General features: G+C 43.2%; 1 protein-coding gene and 1 long non-coding RNA gene across 15 annotated transcripts in view; one reads left to right on the plus strand and one right to left on the minus strand.

Moving 5' to 3' along the window:
* Nucleotides 1-20,824, minus strand: part of ncam1a (neural cell adhesion molecule 1a) — a 414,266-nt gene that overhangs the window by 369,173 nt on the left and 24,269 nt on the right. The gene's annotated exons all lie outside the window — the stretch shown is intronic.
* On the plus strand, nt 1,312-19,404 carry LOC141379870 (uncharacterized). The gene is made up of 3 exons (XR_012396788.1): nt 1,312-1,418; nt 3,642-5,903; nt 19,188-19,404. It is a non-coding gene; the product is annotated as an uncharacterized lncRNA (long non-coding RNA).

The following is a 20,824-nucleotide window of genomic DNA, read 5'->3' on the forward strand; positions in this document are numbered from 1 at the left end:
TTGTCATGGGTATTTGTAAGATGATTCTTGCTATATCTTAAATTGGTTTCTATATTCAGGTTTATATAAAATTGAGCTGTTTTAAGATATGTCTTGTACAATTTTTTAATTAAAGTCTATTGGGAAAACAGGGTTGTTTTAAAAACTTCTGTGTATGTGTGCAATTTCAGATTTTGTCTTTAAATCTTCCTGTGTTTCTTTATTGTTCTTGATTCTGGCTCGGATGCGGCAGCGAATCTAGCTGGAACTAGTCCAAGTGTATTTTACTATCTAGGGTGGCTCTTAAAGTGACAGCGCGTATATTCCAACTGCTTATTATTATATTAAGCAAACAAAATCAAATCAAAACCAAAATAATAGTAATAAATCGTTCATTTTTAACTGAAGGTGTATACAGTGGAACACTTATTACTAAAGTAAGATCCTTTACTGGCAGTTTTAATATCATATTTATCCATGACCAGCCAAGGTACCAGCACAAAACGTAATTATGCAAGTATAGATTTTGAAATGAATTACAACAAATACTAAGATTTATATCTCAAGGCAACTAGTAATTCAGATTTATTGCTCTAATTGCCCTGCTGGAAAAAAAAAACAAAAAAAAAACAGCTTATGCTGGGAAGGTATATGTTTTGATGCTGGTATGCTGGTCTTGCTTGTTTTAATGCTGGTTTTGCTGGTCTTAATGCTGGTTTTGCTGGTCTCAATGCTGGTCCTAATGCTGGTTTCAATGTTGGTCTTGCTGGTCTCAATGCTGGTCAGGAGCAGCACTTAGACCAGCAAAACCAGCACTGAAACCAGCAAGACCAGCATTGAGACAAGCAAAACCAGCATTGAGACCAGCATCAAAATATACCTTACCAGCTTACGCTGTTTTTTCAGCAGGGTGTTGTGAATAATTTATGGGATATTCTAAGGTTATTAAAATTGATAGTGTAAGGTAGTCTCAGAGATGTGCTGTAATTGTTATATATTTAATATAATTGTGTTTCCTTTTCATGTGATTAATTTGACTTAGTGTTTGTTTTTTTTTTTTTTTTTTTTTTTTACAGATACACTACCTTGTTTTTGTACTTTAGTGAAGAACCGCAAGAAAATGAATGTTTTGGTAAAATGTATGTCTTTTTTTGCCATGTGTGTTTACTCCGATAACATTTTATTTATTAGTACTAATTTCCAATTGTATTTTTTGGTTCATTCAACTTCTGTAGTTTCAGACCATTCAGACAAGAAATGTTCAGTCAGCACAACTTAAAAAAACAGAGCCATGTGTGTTTGCTCGGATAACATATAATTTCTTAGTACTAATTAGGGACCGAGCACCGAAACGGTGCGTAGGCCCTATTGGAATTGCTCCGTTTATTATTATTAGGGACCGAGCACCGAACGGTGCAAGGCCCTATTGGAATTGCTCCGTTTATTAGGGACCGAGCACCGAAACGGTGCGTAGGCCCTATTGGAATTGCTCCGTTTATTATTATTATTATTATTATTATTATTATTATTATTATTATTCTCCTCCGGAATGAATCGCGGTTTTGAGGGGCTAAACATGCCCGAAAACTCACGCAACTTTGCACACGCCTCAGAAGTGGCGAAAATTTACGTTTATTATGGGCTTTGGAAAGGGGTGTGGCAAAATGACTCGACAGCGCCACCTAGAAAAATTAAACGGTCGAGCCCCCGATCCACGAATTACGCACATGCACGAAAATTGGCACACATCTCAAACATGCCAAAACATACGAAAAAGTCTCTTGGAGCCATATCTCAAACCCAACAGGAAGTCGGATATTTTTAACTTCCTGCGGCGAAAAAGTGGCGTTTTTGCCATTTCCAGGCGTTGTATTTTAACGAACTCCTCCTAGGGATTTTATCCGATCGACACCAAAATTGGGTTTTGTCATCTAAAGGCCTTGGCGATGTTAAATTGCGAAGCTTTAGAGTTTTCATTGATGGGCGTGTCCGTGGCGGCCTCGCAAACTTTGACGATTCGCCACAAAAGAGGAAGTCGTTATAACTCAGGCATGCATTATCAGATCTGCCTCAAAATTCACACGCTTGATAAGAGTCCTGACCTGAACACATTCACATGCCGATATCCAGATACAGTTATAGCGCCACCTGCTGGCCACAGGAAATGACATGATTTACGGAGTTATAAACTCCTCCCACAAATTGTATCGTATCAACACCAAAATTGAGTGGTGTCCTCTGAAAGCTCTAGCGATGTTATATTGTGAAGATCTAGAGTTTTCGCAGAGGGGTGTGTCCATGGCGGTATGACAAACCTCAACGCTTCGCCATGGAACAGGAAGTCCTCATAACTCAACCACACAATGTCCGATCTGCCTGAAACTTCACATGGTTGATAAACGTCATCTCTTGAACACATCCACATAACAATATTGAAGTAGGCGTGGCAAAATGACTCGACAGCGCCACCTAGAAAAATTAAACAAACGAGCCCCCGACCTACGAATCACGCACATGCACGAAAATTGGCACACACCTCAAACATGGCAAAACATACGAAAAAGTCTCTTGGAGCCATATCTCAAACCCAACAGGAAGTCGGAAATTTTTAACTTCCTGTGGCGAAAAAGTGGCCCTTTTGCCATTTTCAGGCGTTGTATTTTAACGAACTCCTCCTAGGGATTTTATCTGATAAACACCAAAATTGGGTTTTGTCATCTTAAAGCCTTGGTGATGTTAAATTGCGAAGCTTTAGAGTTTTCATCGATGGGTGTGTCCGTGGCGGCCTCGCAAACTTTGATGATTCGCCACAAAACAGGAAGTCTTTATAACTCTGGCATGCAATATTCGGTCTGCCTCAAAATTCACACATTTAATAACAGTCCTGACCTGATCAGGTTTTTGTGCCGATATCCAGTTACAGTTATAGCGCCACCTGCTGGCCACAGGAAATGACATGTTTGACACTGTAACAAACTCCTCCCACAAACTTTCCCGTATCAGCACCAAAATAGAGTGGTGTCATCTGAAAGCTCTAGCGATGATATATTGTAAAGATCTAGAGTTTTTGCAGAGGGGCGTGTCTGTGGTGGCATGACAAACCTCAACGCTTCGCCATGGAACAGGAAATGCTTATAACTCAACCACACAATGTCTGATCTGCCTGAAACTTCACATGGTTGATGAAAGTCCTCTCCTGAGCACTTCTACATAATAATCTTGAGTCAGAGTCATAGCGCCACCTGCTGGCAGAATAAATTTTGGCTTGTAACTCGGCCACACAATGTCAGATCTGCCTAAAATGTCACATGGTTGATGAAAGTCCTCTCCTAAACACATCTACATAATAATATTGAGTCTTTCATAGCGCCACCTGCTGGCAGAAGGTAGTTTGGCTTATAACTCAGCCACACAATGTCCCATGTGCCTGAAACTTCACATGGTTGATAAGATTCCTCTCCGGAAGACATCTACATGCCAATCTTAAGTCACAGTTATAGCGCCACCTGCTGACAGAAGGAAGTTTGGCATAAATCTGTGATTTTCTTAGATCTTTTTTTATATATTGGCTTAAATTATTATTGTTCGCTGTTCTCTGTCATCGTAAGGTCACCGGGTGGCGGTGAGCCCGGGTGCGAGGTCCCTATCATCGCTGCTTGCAGCTTTAATTATTATTCTTCTTCTTCTTCTTCTTCTTCCGCGGAATGAATCGCGGTTTTGAGGGGCTAAACATGCCCGAAAACTCACGCAACTTTGCACACGCCTCAGAAGTGGCGAAAATTTACGTTTGTTATGGGCTTTGGAAGTGGGCGTGGCAAAATGACTCGACAGCGCCACCTAGAAAAATTAAACGGACGAGCCCCCGATATACGAATCACGCACATGCATGAAAAGTGGCACACACCTCAAACACGCCAAAACATACGAAAAAGTCTCTTGGAGCCATATCTCAAACCCAACAGGAAATTGGATATTTTTATCTTCCTGCGGCGAAAAAGTGGCGTTTTTGCCATTTCCAGGCGTTGTATTTTAACGAACTTCTCCAAGGGATTTTATCCGATCGACACCAAAATTGGGTTATATCATCTAAAGGCCTTGGCGATGTTAAATTGCGAAGCTTTAGAGTTTTCATCGATGGGCGTGTCCGTGGCGGCCTCGCAAACTTTGACGATTCGCCACAAAACAGGAAGTCGTTATAACTCAGGCATGCATTATCCGATCTGCCTCAAAATTCACACGTTTGATAAGCGTCGTGACCTGAACACGTTTACATGCCAATATCCAGATACAGTTATAGCGCCACCTGCTGGCCACAGGAAATGACATGATTTACGGAGTTATCAACTCCTTCCACAAATTTGATCATATCAGCACCAAAATAGAGTGGTGTCATCTGAAAGCTCTAGCGATGATATATTGTGAAGATCTAGAGTTTTCGCAGAGGGGCGTGTCCGTGGCGGCATGACAAACCTCAACGCTTCGCCATGGAACAGGAAGTCTTTTTAACACAACTACACAATGTCCGATCTGCCTGAAACTTCACATGGTTGATAAAAGCCCTCTCCTGAACACATCCACATAACAATATTGAAGTGGGCGTGGCAAAATGACTCGACAGCGCCACCTAGAAAAATTAAACGGACGAGCCCCCGATCTACGAATCACGCACATGCACAAAAATTGGCACACAACTCAAACATGGCAAAATATACGAAAAAGTCTGTTGGAGCCATATCTCAAACCCAACAGGAAGTCGGATATTTTTAACTTCCTGTGGCAAAAAAGTGGCGTTTTTGCCATTTCCAGGCGTTGTATTTTAACGAACTCCTCCTAGGTATTTTATCTGATAAACACTAAAATTGGGTTTTGTCATCTTAAAGCCTTGGTGATGGTAAATTGCGAAGCTTTAGAGTTTTCATCGATGGGCGTGTCCGTGGCAGCCTCGCAAACTTTGATGATTCGCCACAAAACAGGAAGTCTTTATAACTCAGGCATGCAATATTCGATCTGCCTCAAAATTCACACATTTAATAACAGTGCTGACCTGATCAGGTTTACGTGCCGATATCCAGTTACAGCTATAGCGCCACCTGCTGGCCACAGGAAATGACATGTTTGACACTCTAACAAACTCCTCCCACAAACTTTCCCGTATCAGCACCAAAATAGAGTGGTGTCATCTGAAAGCTCTAGCGATGATATATTGTGAAGATCTAGAGTTTTTGCAGAGGGGCGAGTCCGTGGCGGCATGACAAACCTCAACGCTTCGCCATGGAACAGGAATTCCTTATAACTCAACCACACAATGTCTGATCTGCCTGAAACTTCACATGATTGATAAAAGTCCTCTCCTGAACACATCCACATAACAATATTGAGTCAGTCATAGCGCCACCTGCTGGCAGAAGGTAGTTTGGCTTGTAACTCGGCCACACAATGTCCCATGTGCCTGAAACTTCACATGGTTGATAAGATTCCTCTCCGGAAGACATCTACATGCCAATCTTAAGTCACAGTTATAGCGCCACCTGCTGACAGATGGTAGTTTGCAGTATAACTCAACCACACAAAGTCAGATCTGGCTGAAACTTCACAAGTTTGATAAAAGTCCTCTCCTGAACACATCTACATAACAACATTGAGTCTGTCATAGCGCCACCTGCTGACAAAAGGCAGTTTGGCTTATAACTCAGCCAAACAATGTCCGATCTGCCTGAAACTTTACATGGTTGATAAGTTTCCTCTCCTGAAGACATCTACATGCCAATCGTGAATCATAGTTATAGCGCCACCTGCTGACAGGAGGAAATTTGGCATAAATCTGTTATTTTCTCAGATTTTTTAAATATATCGGCTTAAATTATTACTGTTCGCTGTTCTCTGTCATCCTGAGGCCACCGAGCGGCGGTGAGCCCGGGTGCGAGGTCCCTATCATCGCTGCTTGCAGCTTTAATTATTATTATTATTCTTCTCTCCAATGAATCGCGATTTTGAGGGGCTAAACATGCCCGAAAACTCACGCAACTTTGCACACGCCTCAGAAGTGGCGAAAATTTACGTTTTTTATGGGCTTCGGAAGTGGGCATGGCAAAATGACTCGACAGCGCCACCTAGAAAAATTAAACGGACGAGCCCCCGATATACGAATCACGCACATGCATGAAAATTGGCACACACCTCAAACACACCAAAACATACGAAAAAGTCTCTTGGAGCCATATCTCAAACCCAACAGGAAGTCGGATATTTTTGACTTCCTGTGGCGAAAAAGTGGCGTTTTTGCCATTTCCAGGCGTTGTATTTTAACGAACTCCTCCAAGGGATTTTATCCGATCGACACCAAAATTGGGTTTTGTCATCTAAAGGCCTTGGCGATGTTAAATTGCGAAGCTTTAGAGTTTTCATCGATGGGCGTGTCCGAGGCGGCCTCGCAAACTTTGACGATTCGCCACAAAACAGGAAGTCGTTATAACTCAGGCATGCATTATCTGATCTGCCTCAAAATTCACACGCTTAATAAGCGTCCTGACCTGAACACGTTTACATGCCAATATCCAGATACAGTTACAGCGCCACCTGCTGGCCACAGGAAATGACATGATTTACGGAGTTATAAACTCCTCCCACAAATTTGATCGTATCAGCACCAAAATTGAGTGGTGTTATCTAAAAGCTCTAGCGATGATATATTGTGAAGATCTAGAGTTTTTGCAAAGGGGCGTGTCTGTGGTGGCATGACAAACCTCAACGCTTCGCCATGGAACAGGAATTTCTTATAACTCAACCACACAATGTCTGATCTGCCTGAAACTTCACATGATTGATAAAAGTCCTCTCCTGAACACATCTACATAACAATATTGAGTCAGTCATAGCGCCACCTGCTGGCAGAAGGTAGTTTGGCTTGTAACTCGGCCACACAATGTCCGATCTGCCTGAAACTTCACATGGTTGATGAAAGTCCTCTCTTGAGCACATCTAGATAATAATATTGAGTCAGAGTCATAGCGCCACCTGCTGGCAGAAGAAATTTTGGCTTGTAAGTCGGCCACACAATGTCAGATCTGCCTAAAATGTCACATGGTTGATGAAAGTCCTCTCCTAAACACATCTACATAATAATATTAAGTCTTTCATAGCGCCACCTGCTGGCAGAATGTAGTTTGTCTTAAAACACAATCTCCACACAATCTCTGATCTGCCTGAAACTTCACATGGTTGATAAAAGTCCTCTCCTGAACACATCCACATAACAATATTGAGTCAGTCATAACGCCACCTGCTGGCAGAAGGTAGTTTGGCTTATAACTCAGCCACAAAATGTCCCATGTGCCTGAAACTTCACATGGTTGATAAGATTCCTCTCCGGAAGACATCTACACGCCAATCTTAAGTCATAGTTATAGCGCCACCTGCTGACAGGAGGAAGTTGGACATAAATCTGTGATTTTCTTAGATCTTTTTTTATATATTGGCTTAAATTATTATTGTTCGCGGTTCTCTGTCATCGTAAGGTCACCGGGCGGCGGTGAGCCCGGGTGCGAGGTCCCTATCATCGCTGCTTGTTAGGGACCGAGCACCGAAACGGTGCGTAGGCCCTATTGGAATTGCTCCGTTTATTATTAGGGACCGAGCACCGAAACGGTGCGTAGGCCCTATTGGAATTGCTCCGTTTATTATTATTATTATTATTATTATTATTATTATTATTATTCTTCTCTCCAATGAATCGCGATTTAGAGGGGCTAAACATGCCTGAAAACTCACGCAACTTTGCACACGCCTCAGAAGTGGCGAAAATTTACGTTTATTATGGGTCTCGGAAGTGGGTGTGGCAAAATGACTCGACAGCGCCACCTAGAAAAATTAAACGGATGAGCCCCCGATCTACGAATCACGCACATGCACGAAAATTGGCACACACCTCAAACATGCCAAAACATACGAAAAAGTCTCTTGGAGCCATATCTCAAACCCAACAGGAAGTCGGATATTTTTGACTTCCTGCAGCGAAAAAGTGGCGTTTTTGCCATTTCCAGGCGTTGTACTTTAACGAACTCCTCCTAGGGATTTTATCCGATCGACACCAAAATTGGCATTTGTCATCTAAAGGCCGTGGCAATGTTAAATTGCGAAGCTTTAGAGTTTTCGTCGATGGGCGTGTCCGTGGCGGCCTCGCAAAGTTTGACGATTCGCCACAAAACAGGAAGTCGTTATAACTCAGGCATGCATCATCCGATCTGCCTCAAAAATCACACGTTTAATAACAGTCCTGACCTGAACACGTTTACATGCCGATATCCAGATACAGTTACAGCGCCACCTGCTGGCCACAGGAAATGACATGTTTTTACAGAGTAACAAACTCCTCCCACAAATTTTATCGCATCAGCACCAAAATTGGGTAGTGTTATCTAAAAGCTCTAGCGATGATATATTGTGAAGATCTAGAGTTTTCGGAGAGGGGCGTGTCTGTGGCGGCATGACAAACCTCAACGCTTCGCCATTGACCAGGAAGGCTTTATAACTCAACCACACAATGTCCGATCTGCCTGAAACTTCACATGGTTGATAAAAGTCCTCTCCTGAACACATCCACATAACAATATTGAAGTGGGCGTGGCAAATAGACTCGACAGCGCCACCTAGAAAAATTAAACGAACGAGCCCCCGATATATGAATCACGCACATGCACGAAAATCGGCACACACCTCAAACAAGCCAAAACATACGAAAAAGTCTCTTGGAGCCATATCTCAAACCCAACAGGAAGTCTGATATTTTTAACTTCCTGCGGTGAAAAAGTGGCGTTTTTGCCATTTCCAGGCGTTGTATTTTAACGAACTCCTCCTAGGGATTTTATCCGATCGACACCAAAATTGGGTTTTGTCATCTAAAGGCCTTGGCGATGTTAAATTGCGAAGCTTTAGAGGTTTTGTCGATGGGCGTGTCCGTGGCGGCCTCACAAACTTTAACGATTCGCCACAAAACCGGAAGTCATTATAACTCAGGCATGCATTATACGATCTGCCTCAAAATTCAAATGTTTAATAAGAGTCCAGACCAGAACAAGTTTACATGCCGATATCCAGATACAGTTATAGCGCCACCTGCTGACCACAGAAAATGTCATGATTTACAAAGTAATAAACTCATCCCACAAATGTTTTCATATCAGCACCAAATTTGGTTGGTTGTGTATCTGAAAGCTCAAGCGATGATATATTGTGAAGATCTAGAGTTTTCGCGGAGGGGCGTGTATGTGGTGGCATGACAAACCTCAACGCTTCGCCATGAAAAAGGAAGTCCTTATAACTACACCACACAATGTCTGATCTGCCTCAAACTTCACATGGTTGATTAAATTTCTCTCCTGAAGACATCTAAATGCCAATATTGAGTCAGTCATAGCGCCACCTAGTGACAGAAGGTAGTTTTGCTTATAACTCAGCCACACAATGTCCAATCAGCCTGAAACTTCACAGGGTTGATAAAAGTCCTCTCCTGAAGACATCTACATGCCAATATTGAGTCACAGTCATAGCGCCACCTGCTGGAAACAGGTAGTTTGGCTTATAACTCAGCCACACAAAGTCTGACCAGCCTGAAAATTTACATGGTTGATTAAAATCCTCTCCTGAAGACATCTACATGCCAATATCGAGTCACAGTCATAGCGCCACCTGCTGGCAACAGGAAATTACATATAACTCAGCCAAACAATGTCCGATCTGGCTGAAAATTCACATGGTTGATAAGATTCCTCTACTGAAGGCATCTACATGCAAATCTTGAGTCAGAGTCATAACACCACCTGCTGACAAGAGAAAGTTTGGCATGAATGAGTGATTTTCTCAGGTTCTTTATATAAATCGGCTTAAATTAATATTGTTCGCTGTTCTCTGTCATCCTGAGGCCAACGGGCGGCGGTGAGCCCGGGTGCGAGGTCCCTATCATCGCTGCTTGCAGCTTTAATTAGGGACCGAGCACCGAACGGTGCAAGGCCCTATTGGAATTGCTCCGTTTATTATTATTATTATTATTATTATTCTCGTCCGGAATGAATCGCGGTTTTGAGGGGCTAAACATGCCCGAAAACTCACGCAACTTTGCACACGCCTCAGAAGTGGTGAAAATTTACGTTTATTATGGGCTTCGGAAGTGGGCGTGGCAAAATGACTCGACAGCGCCACCTAGAAAAATTAAACGGACGAGCCCCCGATCCACGTATCACGCACATGCACGAAAATTGACACACATCTCAAACATGCCAAAACATACGAAAAAGTCTCTTGCAGCCATATCTCAAACCCAACAGGAAGTCAGATATTATTAACTTCCTGTGGTGAAAAAGTGGCGTTTTTGCCATTTCCAGGCGTTGTATCTTAACGAACTCCTCCTAGGGATTTTATCCGATCGACACCAAAATTGGGTTTTGTCATCTAAAGGCCTTGGCGATGTTAAATTGCGAAGCTTTAGAGTTTTCATCGATGGGCGTGTCCGTGGCGGCCTCGCAAACTTTGACGATTCGCCACAAAAGAGGAAGTCGTTATAACTCAGGCATGCATTATTAGTTCTGCCTCAAAATTCACACGCTTGATAAGCGTCCTGACCTGAATACGTTTATATGCCAATATCCAGATACAGTTATAGCGCCACCTGCTGGCCACAGGAAATGACATGATTTACGGAGTAATAAACTCCTCCCACAAATTTTTTTGTATTAGCTTCAAAATTGGGTGGTGTTATCTGAAAGCTCTAGCAATGATATATTGTGAAGATCTAGAGTTTTCGCAGAGGGGCGTGTCCGTGGCGGTATGACAAACCTCAATGCTTCGCCATGGAACAGGAAGTCCTTATAACTCAACCACACAATGTCCGATCTGCCTGAAACTTCACATGGTTGATAAACGTCATCTCTTGAACACATCCACATAACAATATTGTAGTGGGCGTGACAAAACGACTCGACAGCGCCACCTAGAAAAATTAAACGGACGAGCCCCCGAGCTACGAATCACGCACATGCATGAAAATTGGCACACACCTTAAACATGCCAAAACATACGAAAAAGTCTCTTGGAGCCATATCTCCAACCCAACAGGAAGTCAGATATTATTAACTTCCTGCGGCGAAAAAGTGGCATTTTTGCCATTTCCAGGCGTTGTATTTTAACGAACTCCTCCTAGGGATTTTATCCAATCAACACCAAAATTGGGTTTTGTCATCTTAAAGCCTTGGTGATGATAAATTGCGAAGCTTTAGAGTTTTCATAGATGGACGTGTCCGTGGCGGCCTCGCAAACTTTGATGATTCGCCACAAAACAGGAAGTCGTTATAACTCAGGCATGCATTATCCGATCTGCCTCAAAATTCACACATTCAATAGCAGTCCTGACCTGAACAGGTTTATGTGCTGATATCCAGTTGAAGTTATAGCGCCACCTGCTGGCCACAGGAAATGACATGTTTGACACTGTAACAAACTCCTTCCACAAACTTTCCTGTATCAGCACCAAAACAGAGTGGTGTCATCTAAAAGCTCTAGCGATGATATATTGTGAAGATCTAGAGTTTTTGCAGAGGGCCGTGTCTGTGGTGGCATGACAAACCTCAACGCTTCGCCATGGAACAGGAGGTTATTATAACTGAACCACACAATGTCTGATCTGCCTGAAACTTCACATGATTGATAAAATTCCTCTCCTGAAGACATCTACATAACAATATTAAGTCAGTCATAGCGCCACCTGCTGGCAGAAGGTAGTTTGGCTTGTATCTCGGCCACACAATGTCCGATCTGCCTGAAACTTCACATGGTTGATAAAAGTCCTCTCCTGAGCACATCTACATAATAATATTGAGTCAGAGTCATAGCGCCACCTGCTGGCAGAAGGAAGTTTGGCTTGTAACTCGGCCACACAATCTCTGATCAGCCTGAAACTTCACATGGTTGATAAAAGTCCACTCCTGAACACATCTACAAAACAATATTGAGTCAGTCATAATGCCACCTGCTGGCAGAAGGTAGTTTGGCTTATAACTCAGCCACACAATGTCCCATGTGCCTGAAACTTCACATGGTTGATAAGATTCCTCTCCGGAAGACATCTACATGCCAATTGTGAGTCACAGTTATAGCGACTAAATGTGTGATTTTCTTAGATTTTTAAAAATATATTGGCTTAAATTATTATTGTTCGCTGTTCTCTGTCAATCGTAAGGCCACCGGGCGGCGGTGAGCCCGGGTGCGAGGTCCCTATCATCGCTGCTTGCAGCTTTAATTCTTCTTCTTCTTCTTCTTCTTCCGCGGAATGAATCGCGGTTTTGAGGGGCTAAACATGCCCGAAAACTCACGCAACTTTGCACACGCCTCAGAAGTGGCGAAAATTTACGTTTGTTATGGGCTTCGGTAGTGGGCGTGGCAAAATGACTCGACAGCGCCACCTAGAAAAATTAAACGGACGAGCCCCCGATCCACGAATCACGCACATGCACGAAAATTGGCACACACCTCAAACACACCAAAACATACGAAAAAGTCTCTTGGAGCCATATCTCAAACCCAACAGGAAGTCAGATATTTTTAACTTCCTGCGGCGAAAAAGTGGCATTTTTGCCATTTCCAGGCGTTGTATTTTAACGAACTCCTCCTAGGGATTTTATCCGATCGACACCAAAATTAGGTTTTTTCATCTAAAGGCCTTGGCGATGTTAAATTGCGAAGCTTTAGAGTTTTCGTCGATGGGCGTGTCCGTGGCGGCCTCGCAAACTTACACTATTCGCCACAAAACAGGAAGTCGTTATAACTCAGGCATGCATTATCAGATCTGCCTCAAAATTCACACGTTTAATAACAGTCCTGACCTGAACACGTTTACATGCCAATAACCAGATACAGTTACAGCGCCACCTGCTGGCCACAGGAAATGACATGATTTACGGAGTAACAAACACCTCCCACAAATTTTATCGTATCAGCACCAAAATTGGGTGGTGTCATCTGAAAGCTCTAGTGATAATATATTGTGGAGATCTAGAGTTTTTGCCGAGGGGCGTGTCCGTGGCGGCATGACAAACCTCAACGCTTCGCCATGGAACAGGAAGTCCTTATAACTCAACCACACAATATCCGATCTGCCTGAAACTTCACATGGTTGATAAACGTCATCTCTTGAACACATCCACATAACAATATTGAAGTGAGCGTGGCAAAATGACTCGACAGCGCCCCCTAGAAAAATTAAACGGACGAGCCCCCGATCTACGAATCACGCACATGCACGAAAATTGGCACACACCTCAAACATGCCAAAACATACGAAAAAGTCTCTTGGAGCCGTATCTCAAACCCAACAGGAAGTCGGGTATTTTTAACTTCCTGTGGCGAAAAAGTGGCATTTTTGCCATTTCCAGGCGTTGTATTTTAACGAACTCCTCCTAGGGATTTTATCTGATCGACACCAAAATTGGGTTTTGTCATCTAAAGGCCTTGGTGATGTTAAATTGCGAAGCTTTAGAGTTTTCATCGATGGGCGTGTCCGTGGCAGCCTCGCAAACTTTGATGATTTGCCACAAAACAGGAAGTCATTATAACTCAGGCATGCAATATTCAATCTGCCTCAAAATTCACACATTTAATAACAGTCCTGACCTGATCAGGTTTACGTGCCGATATCCAGTTACAGTTATAGCGCCACCTGCTGGCCACAGGAAATGACATGTTTGACACTGTAACAAACTCCTTCCACAAACTTTCCCGTATCAGCACCAAAATAGAGTGGTGTCATCTGAAAGCTCTACAGATGATATATTGTGAAGATCTAGAGTTTTTGTAAAGGGGTGTGTCTGTGGTGGCGTGACAAACCTCAACGCTTCGCCATGGAACAGGAAGTTCTTATAACTCAACCACACAATGTCTGATCTGCCTGAAACTTCACATGATTGATAAAAGTCCTCTCCTAAACACATCCACATAACAATATTGAGTCAGTCATAGCGCCACCTGTTGGCAGAAGGTAGTTTGGCTTGTAACTCGGCCACACAATGTCCGATCTGCCTGAAACTTCACATGGTTGATAAAAGTCCGCTCCTAAACACATCCACATAACAATATTGAGTCAGTCATAACGCCACCTGCTGGCAGAAGGTAGTTTGGCTTATAACTCAGCCACACAATGTCCCATGTGCCTGAAACTTCACATGGTTGATAAGATTCCTCTCCGGAAGACATCTACATGCCAATATTGAGTCACAGTTATAGCGCCACCTGCTGACAGGAGGAAGTTTGGCATAAATATGTGATTTTCTTAGATTTTTTAAATATATTGGCTTAAATTATTATTGTTCGCTGTTCTCTGTCATCGTAAGGTCACCAGGCGGCGGTGAGCCCGGGTGCGAGGTCCCTATCATCGCTGCTTGCAGCTTTAATTTCCTTTTGTATTTTCTTGTTCTCTCAACTTCTGTCATTTTTGGCCATCCAGACAAGAAATGTTCAGTTAACACAACTTTTGCTCTGGTAACATATAATTTCTTAGTACTAATTAGGGACCGAGCACCGAAACGGTGCGTAGGCCCTATTGGAATTGCTCCGTTTATTATTATTCTTCTTCTTCTTCTTCTTCCGCGGAATGAATCGCGGTTTTGAGGGGCTAAACATGCCCGAAAACTCACGAAACTTTGCACACGCCTCAGAAGTGGCGAAAATTTACGTTTATTATGGGCTTCGGAAGTGGGCGTGGCAAAATGACTCGACAGCGCCACCTAGAAAAATTAAACGGACGAGCCCCCGATCCACGAATCACGCACATGCACGAAAATTGGCACACACCTCAAACATGCCAAAACATACGAAAAAGTCTCTTGGAGCCATATCTCAAACCCAACAGGAAGTCAGATATTTTTAACTTCCTGCGGCGAAAAAGTGGCGTTTTTGCCATTTCCAGGCGTTGTATTTTAACGAACTCCTCCTAGGGATTTTATCCGATCGACACCAAAATTGGGGTTTGTCATCTAAAGGCCTTGGCGATGTTAAATTGCGAAGCTTTAGAGTTTTCATCGATGGGCGTGTCCGTGGCGGCCTCGCAAACTTTGACGATTCGCCACAAAAGAGGAAGTCGTTATAACTCAGGCATGCATTATCAGATCTGCCTCAAAATTCACGCACTTGATAAGCGTCCTGACCTGAACACGTTTACATGCCGATATCCAGATACAGTTACAGCGCCACCTGCTGGCCACAGGAAATGACATGATTTACGGAGTTATAAACTCCTCCCACAAATTTTATCGTATCAACACCAAAATTGAGTGGTGTTATCTGAAAGCTCTAGCGATGTTATATTGTGAAGATTTAGAGTTTTCGCAGAGGGGCGTGTCCGTGGCGGTATGACAAACCTCAACGCTTCGCCATGGAACAGGAAGTCCTTATAACTCAACCACACAATGTCCGATCTGCCTGAAACTTCACATGGTTGATAAACGTCATCTCTTGAACACATCCACATAACAATATTGAAGTGGGCGTGGCAAAATGACTCGACAGCGCCACCTAGAAAAATTAAACGGACGAGCCCCCGATCTACGAATCATGCACATGCACAAAAATTGGCACACACCTCAAACATGGCAAAACATACGAAAAAGTCTCTTGGAACCATATCTCAAACCCAACAGGAAGTCGAATATTTTTAACTTCCTGTGGCGAAAAAGTGGCTTTTTTGCCATTTCCAGGCGTTGTATTTTAACGAACTCCTCCTAGGGATTTTATCCGATCAACACCAAAATTGGGTTTTATCATCTAAAGGCCTTGGCGATGTTAAATTGCGAAGCTTTAGAGTTTTTGTCGATGGGCGTGTCCGTGGCGGCCACGCAAACTTTGATGATTCGCCACAAAACCGGACGTCATTATAACTCAGGCATGCATTATCAGATCTGCCTCAAAATTCACACGTTTAATAAGAGTCTAGACCAGAACACATTTACATGCCAATATCCAGATACAGCTATAGCGCCACCTGCTGGCCACAGGAAATTACATGATTTACAGAGTAATAAACTCCTCCCACAAATTTTTTTCGTATCAGCACTAAATTTGGTTGGTTGTTATCTGAAAGCTCAAGCGATGATATATATTGTGAAGATCTAGAGTTTTTGCGGAGGGGCGTGTATGTGGTGGCATGACAAACCTCAACGCTTCGCCATGAAACAGGAAGTCCTTATACCTCAACCACACAATGTCCGATCTGCCTGAAACTTCACATGGTTGATTAAATTCTTCTCTTGAACATATCCCCATACCTATATTGAGTCACAGTCATAGCGCCACCTGCTGACAGAAGGAATTTTACCTTATAACTTAACCACACAATGTCTGATCTGCCTGAAACTACACATGGTTGATTAAATTCCTCTTCTGAAGACATTTAAAAGCCAATATTGAATCTGTCATAGTGCCACCTGCTGGCAGAATGTAGTTTGGCTTATAACTTAGCCACACAATGTCTGATCTGCCTGAAACTTCAAATGGTTGATTAAATTCCTCTCCTGAACACATCCACATAACATAATTGAGTCAGTCATAGCGCCACCTGCTGGCAGAAGGTAGTTTGGCTTATAACTCAGCCACACAATGTCCGATCTGCCTGAAAAATCACACGGTTGATGAGACTCTTCTACTGAAGGCATCTACATAAAAATCTTTAGTCACAATTATAGCGCCACCTGCTGACAGGAGGAAGTTCGGCATAAATCTGTGATTTTCTCTGGTTATTTATATATATCGGCTTAAATTAATGTTGTTCGCTGTTCTCTGTCATCCTGAGGCCACCGGGCGGCGGTGAGCCCGGGTGCGAGGTCCCTATCATCGCTGCTTGCAGCTTTAATTATTATTATTATTAGGGACCGAGCACCGAAACGGTGCGTAGGCCCTATTGGAATTGCTCTGTTTATTATTATTCTTCTTCTTCTTCTTCTTCCGCGGAATGAATCGCGGTTTTGAGGGGCTAAACATGCCCGAAAACTCACGCAACTTTGCACACGCCTCAGAAGTGGCGAAAATTTACGTTTGTTATGGGCTTCGGAAGTGGGCGTGGCAAAATGACTCGACAGCGCCACCTATAAAAATTAAACGGACGAGCCCCCGATATACGAATCACGCACATGCATGTAAATTGGCACACACCTCAAACACACCAAAACATACGAAAAAGTCTCTTGGAGCCATATCTCAAACCCAACAGGAAGTCGGATATTTTTGACTTCCTGTGGCGAAAAAGTGGCGTTTTTGCCATTTCCAGGCGTTGTACTTTAACGAACTCCTCCAAGGGATTTTATCCGATCGACACCAAAATTGGGTTTTATCATCTAAAGGCATTGGCGATGTTAAATTGCGAAGCTTTAGAGTTTTCATCGATGGGCGTGTCCGTGGCGGCCTCGCAAAATTTGATGATTCGCCACAAAACAGGAAGTCGTTATAACTCAGGCATGCATTATCTGATCTGCCTCAAAATTCACACGCTTGATAAGCGTCCTGACCTGAACACGTTTACATGCCAATATCCAGATACAGTTACAGCGCCACCTGCTGGCCACAGGAAATGACATGATTTACGGAGTTATAAACTCCTCCCACAAATTTGATCGTATCAGCACCAAAATTAAGTGATGTTATCTGAAAGCTCTAGCGATGATATATTGTGAAGATCTAGAGTTTTCGCAGAGGGGCGTGTCCGTGGCGGCATGACAAACCTCAACGCTTCGCCATGGAACAGGAAGTCCTTATAACACAACCACACAATGTCTGATCTGCCTGAAACTTCACATGGTTGATAAACGTCATCTCCTGAACACATCCACATAACAATATTGAAGTGGGCGTGGCAAAATGACTCGACAGCGCCACCTAGAAAAATTAAACGGACGAGCCCCCGATCTACGAATCACGCACATGCACAAAAATTGGCACACACCTCAAACATGGCAAAACATACGAAAAAGTCTCTTGGAGCCATATCTCAAACCCAACAGGAAGTCGGATATTTTTAACTTCCTGTGGCGAAAAAGTGGCGCTTTTGCCATTTTCAGGCGTTGTATTTTAACGAACTCCTCCTAGGGATTTTATCTGATAGACACCAAAATTGGGTTTTGTCATCTTAAAGCCTTGGCGATGTTAAATTGCGAAGCTTTAGAGTTTTCATCGATGGGCGTGTCTGTGGCAGCCTCGCAAACTTTGATGATTCGCCACAAAACAGGAAGTCTTTATAACTCTGGCATGCAATATTCGATCTGCCTCAAAATTCACACATTTAATAACAGTCCTGACCTGATCAGGTTTACGTGCCGATATCCAGTTACAGTTATAGCGCCACCTGCTGGCCACAGGAAATGACATGTTTGACACTGTAACAAACTCCTTCCACAAACTTTCCCGTATCAGCACCAAAATAGAGTGGTGTCATCTGAAAGCTCTAGCGATGATATATTGTAAAGATCTAGAGTTTTTGCAGAGGGGCGTGTCTGTGGTGGCATGACAAACCTCAACGCTTCGCCATGGAACAGGAATTTCTTATAACTCAACCACACAATGTCCGATCTGCCTGAAACTTCACATGATTGATAAAAGTCCTCTCTTGAGCACATCTAGATAATAATATTGAGTCAGAGTCATAGCGCCACCTGCTGGCAGAAGAAATTTTGGCTTGTAAGTCGGCCACACAATGTCAGATCTGCCTAAAATGTCACATGGTTGATGAAAGTCCTCTCCTAAACACATCTACATAATAATATTGAGTCTTTCATAGCGCCACCTGCTGGCAGAATGTAGTTTGTCTTAAAACACAATCTCCACACAATCTCTGATCTGCCTGAAACTTCACATGATTGATAAAAGTCCTCTCCTGAACACATCCACATAACAATATTGAGTCAGTCATAACGCCACCTGCTGGCAGAAGGTAGTTTGGCTTATAACTCAGCCACACAATGTCCCATGTGCCTGAAACTTCACATGGTTGATAAGATTCCTCTCCGGAAGACATCTACATGCCAATCTTAAGTCATAGTTATAGCGCCACCTGCTGACAGGAGGAAGTTGGACATAAATCTGTGATTTTCTTAGATCTTTTTTTATATATTGGCTTAAATTATTATTGTTCGCTGTTCTCTGTCATCGTAAGGTCACCGGGCGGCGGTGAGCCCGGGTGCGAGGTCCCTATCATCGCTGCTTGCAGCTTTAATTATTATTATTATTATTATTCCGCCCCCTATCGGGGCACTTTTGAGGGTCTAAACATGCCCGAAAACTCATGAAAATTTGCACACACACCAAACCCGGTGTAAATAGCAGGTTGATATGGGTCTCGGAAGTGGGCGTGGCAAAATGACTCGACAGCGCCACCTAGAAAAATTAAACGGACGAGCCCCCGATCCACGAATCACACACATGCACGAAAATTGGCACACACCTTAAACACGCCAAAACATACGAAAAAGTCTCTTGGAGCCATATCTCAAACCCAACAGGAAGTCGGATATTTTTGACTTCCTGCGGCGAAAAAGTGGCGTTTTTGCCATTTCCAAGCGTTGTATTTTAACGAACTCCTCCCAGGGATTTTATCCGATCGACACCAAAATTGGGTTTTGTCATCTAAAGGCCTTGGCGATGTTAAATTGCGAAGCTTTAGAGTTTTCGTCGATGGGCGTGTCCGTGGCGGCCTCGCAAACTTTGATGATTCGCCACAAAACAGGAAGTCGTTATAACTCAGGCATGCATTATCCGATCTGCCTCAAAATTCACACGCTTGATAAGAGTCTTGACCTGAACACGTTTACATGCCAATATCCAGATACAGTTATAGCGCCACCTACTGGCCACAGGAAATGACATGTTTTACACTGTAACAAACTCCTCCCACAAATTTTATGGTATCAGCACCAAATTTGAGTGGTGTCATCTGAAAGCTCTATCGGTGATATTTTGTAAAGATCTAGAGTTTTTGCAGAGGGGCGTGTCCGTGGCGGCATGACAAACCTCAACGCTTCGCCATGGAACAGGAAGTCCTCATAACTCAACCACACAAAGTCTGATCAGCCTGAAACTTCATATGGTTGATATACGTCATCTCTTGAACACATCCACATAACAATATTGAAGTGGGCGTGGCAAAATGACTCGACAGCGCCACCTAGAAAAATTAAACGGTCGAGCCCCTGATCTACGAATCATGCAAATGCGCGAAAATTGGCACACACCTCTAACACGCCAAAACATACGAAAAAGTCTCTTGGAGCCATATCTCAAACCCAACAGGAAGTCGGATATTTTTAACTTCCTGCTGCAAATAAGTGGCATTTTTGCCATTTCCAGGCGTTGTATCTTAACGAACTCCTCCTAGGGATTTTATGCTATCGACACCAAAATTGGGTTTTGTCATCTAAAGGCCTTGGCGATGTTAAATTGCGAAGCTTTATAGTTTTTGTCGATGGGCGTGTCCGTGGCGGCCCCGCAAACTTTGATGATTCGCCACAAACCGGAAGTCATTATAACTTAGGCATGCATTATCCGATCTGCCTCAAAATTCACATGTTTAATAAGAGTCCAGACCAGAACACGTTTACATGCCAATATCCAGATACAGTTATAGCGCCACCTGCTGGCCAAAGGAAATGTCATGATTTACAGAGTAATAAACTCCTCCCACTATTTTTTTTGTATCAGCACCAAGTTTGGTGGGTTGTTATCTGAAAGCTTAAGTGATGATATATTGTGAAGATCTAGAGTTTTTGCAGAGGGGCGTGTCCGTGGCGGCATGACAAACCTCAACACTTCGCCCTGGAACAGGAAG

This window comes from Danio rerio, chromosome 21 (genome assembly GCF_049306965.1).
Source record: "Danio rerio strain Tuebingen ecotype United States chromosome 21, GRCz12tu, whole genome shotgun sequence".
Lineage (NCBI taxonomy): Eukaryota > Metazoa > Chordata > Actinopteri > Cypriniformes > Danionidae > Danio > Danio rerio.